The sequence below is a fragment of the Elephantulus edwardii genome, unplaced genomic scaffold (assembly GCF_000299155.1).
Source record: "Elephantulus edwardii isolate Elephantulus edwardi_28Jun2011 unplaced genomic scaffold, EleEdw1.0 scaffold00122, whole genome shotgun sequence".
NCBI classification, from domain to species: Eukaryota; Metazoa; Chordata; class Mammalia; order Macroscelidea; family Macroscelididae; genus Elephantulus; species Elephantulus edwardii.
Window position 1 is genome coordinate 5,889,534 of NW_006399872.1, and position 3,571 is coordinate 5,893,104.

Consider the following 3,571-nt stretch of genomic DNA (forward strand, 5'->3'; position numbering starts at 1 on the left):
GTTTTCACTGCTGATAGATATTGAGCTTCTCCAACGAGTCTTTCCACAAATGTAATCTATTTGATTCCTATGTGTACCATCAGGTGAGATCCATGTGTATAGCCTGTATTTATGTTTCTTGTAAAAGGTATTTGCAATGAATAAATCATTGAATGTGCAGAAATCTATCATTCTATCTTCAGCCTCATTTCTCTTACCGAGCTTATGTTTTCCAGCTACTGATCCTTCTTCCCTGTTCTCAAGTTTTGTGTTCCAGTTTCCCATTATTATTAATGTATCTTGATTGCATGTTTGATCAATTCATGACTGCAAAAGTTTTATGGTTAGACATTTATAAAATATCATAATAATTGGCAAATGAACCCATTTATTCATTTTCATTTTCCTCTCCTAAAATATTAAAGTGTTAGATCCATATCATCTCAGAGTGTTTGCCTGTTTAGTAGCTATAATGTGTTAGGGGTTGTCTTTATGTCAGGTTTCTCTTGGGTCTTCATATGTGTGTCATTTTGTTTAAGACACACAGTAAATAGTTTCCGCTCACTCTCTAGGTGAATAAACCAAGACTCAAAGGATTCAGGAAACAGGTTGAATTATCTGTGAGTGACTTATCAAAAAACTGAATTTACTTTTGTTTGAATGTCAACCATGATTTTTCAGTTTTTCATGTTAAACAACTAATGGTACTCAACAATAAGGTTTCTGATTCTATGTCTTACCAATAGATATGTTAGTGTTGCTATGTGGCATCAAGCCATGCGTGACTTATAGCAACTCTCTGTACAATAGCTCTAAACTCTGCTCTTTCCTGAGCCAATCTCACTGTCTTTGACAACATCTACCCCCATTACCCCAGTTACTGTATCAATCCATTTAATCTTGGGTCTTCCTCTCCTACACTGTTCCTCCACCCTTCCAAGCATGATGACCATCTCCAGGAACTAGTGCTTATTTTAAAAATTTTTGGAATATTATCATATCCCATAAGATTATTTATTCACCACCACCACTAATTGTGGGTCTGGTGAAGTAGACTATGTGTCATTACAAATCTTAATCTGTAGTCTTAAGCATGATAATCATAATATATAAGCCTAGATTACACAAAGAGGTTTTCAACCAGGACACAGGCAACTTAGCCATTGCCATTATTGTACTTACTTCGCTGTATTTTAAATATGAAGGGGGAAATGAGCAAAACATTTATTTATTGTATCAGCTGTAGTTCATTTTTCGAAACTAACCCTATTATCATGTAATTTACTTGATTTGAAAATGTTGCTTGCTTCTTGTGTGGGGCTAACTACAAAATAAAGGGTCCTAAGGGTCATTTAACAAAAATACTCATGTTTTTATCATACAGTTTATACTATAGAATAAAAATCAAATAACATGTTTTATCCATTAGCTTTATAGTAGTCCTAAGTATTATCTTTGGAAAAGTAGTAGACTATTTCACATATTTTCTCTTTTCAGCTGTGTACAATTAAAGTGTCTACCCCCCAACCCCCCATAGATTGAGTCAGTTGGTTCCAGGGCTGCTTACTAGCTCATTTCAGGTTTGACCTTCTGCTGAGAATCTGCATTCCCACTTCATGCATATTAAATCACAATCTATGATACAACAACTTCCATAATTTCCATTCAAATATAGGTTCTAATTTCCTCTTTGGGGTGGAAATGCAAATTTTCACCAGGGTGTTGAACTAGAGGGCTTAGCAGATATTGGAAATCCTGCTTGACTTTGCAGTATGTGCTTTAAGTTCCACTTAGAAATGTTCTACAGCACTTTTATTTGGGAGGACTAACAATTAGTAGTTAAATTTTCAAAATATTCTTTCTAAAGAGAATTTCTTCTTTTCTAAAAAAAAAAAGAAATAAAGATCTCTAAGGGTATGTCTTTCCACCAGAAAGTACTATCATGTCAATCTACTTAATTACTTTCTCCTCCAAAAAGAGTTCACAAATGGACAATTTCTCCCTAACCTGGTTAAGGATTGCATACTATTATCTCCCCATGCATACATTCTTTACCACAAAAGATCTGTGCCCAGTTTCATGAGAAAAATTCAACTCTCCAAAGCAGAGTTGTAGTCCAATAGATTTTACTCTTGGATCAAAACCTGGGCTAATGACTTCAAAAGTGTAATCTCATTGCATTTGGGTAACTTGACACTGAGTGTTAGAAAACCTCTAGAGATTATTTAATTCAGCAATCTAATTTTTCAAACACTGAAATTTATACCCAGATAGGAATGATCTCATAAAAAATGTAATGGCAAAACCTGGCCAAAACTCTTGAAATTCATGTCCAGTCATTTTTCTGCAAGACTATGCTATTTTATACACATACAGCCCACCTCATTATTTTAACTAAAAATAATCATGTTGAAAATATACATATCAAATGATAACACTTCAACAATTTCTATGTGGCATTATTACAATCTCCAAATTGTGTAATCATTCTCACTATTATTGTCTTTGTTGTTATTATTATGTGCCATTGAGTTACCTCTGACTCTTAGCAACTGTATGTACACCACCAGCTCTGAAATCAGACTGTCCTGAGCCTTACTCACAGACTCTGACACACCTACCCTCATTGTCCCAGTTACTGTATCAATCCATCTCATCCAAGATCTTCCTCTCCCGAGCTCTCCCTCCACCCTTCCAAGTATGATGTCATTCTCCAAACACCAGTCCCTTCTGGCCCTGTGCCAAAGTATGTGAGAAGGAGCTTAAAAATCCTAGCCTATAAGGAGAAACTTGGTTGGACCCTCTCCAAGACAGATCTATTTGTTTTCTTTGCAGTCCATGGTATGTTCAAGACTCTTCTCCAGGACCACACTCAAAGGCATTCTTCTTCTGTTATCTTTAGTCATTGCCCAACTCTCTGATGCATAGCAAGTAATTGCAAAGACCATGACCTAAAATCAGGAACACTTTAATCTCTAGGCTGACATCATTGCTTCTCAGTACTCTGGAGAGGTCCTTAAGAGTCGATTTTCCCAGTGTAATTCATCTTTTGATTTCCTGACTACTGGTGTTAAGAGTGTTGACTATGGTGCCAAGCAAGTTAACAACCTCAATCTCTTCTCCATCTATTATGGTGCTGCCAATTAACCTGCTGGTGAGAATCTTTGTCTTCTTAATGTTGAGCTTAAACCCATATTGAAGACTACAGCCCTTGATTTTCCACAGCAAGAGCAACAGCTCCTCCTCAGTTTCAGCAAACAGAGTTGTATGATGTGCATAATGTAGCTTACTGATGAGTCTTCATCCAATCATGATGCTACATTCCCCCTTAAGAAGCCTCGCCTCCCTAATGATCTGTTCTGCACACAGATTGAAAAAGAATGGGGACAGGATTCATCCCTGAAACACTCCTTTCCTGATTTTGAACTATGAAGTGTTTCCTTGCTCTGTTCTAAGGACTGCTTCCTGGTCCCAGTATAGCTTTCATGTGAACACAATTAAGTGTCCTGGGATTCCCATACTCCTCAAGCTCAGTCACAATTTGTTGTGATCCACACAGCCAAATTATTTTGCATAATCAATGAAACACAGA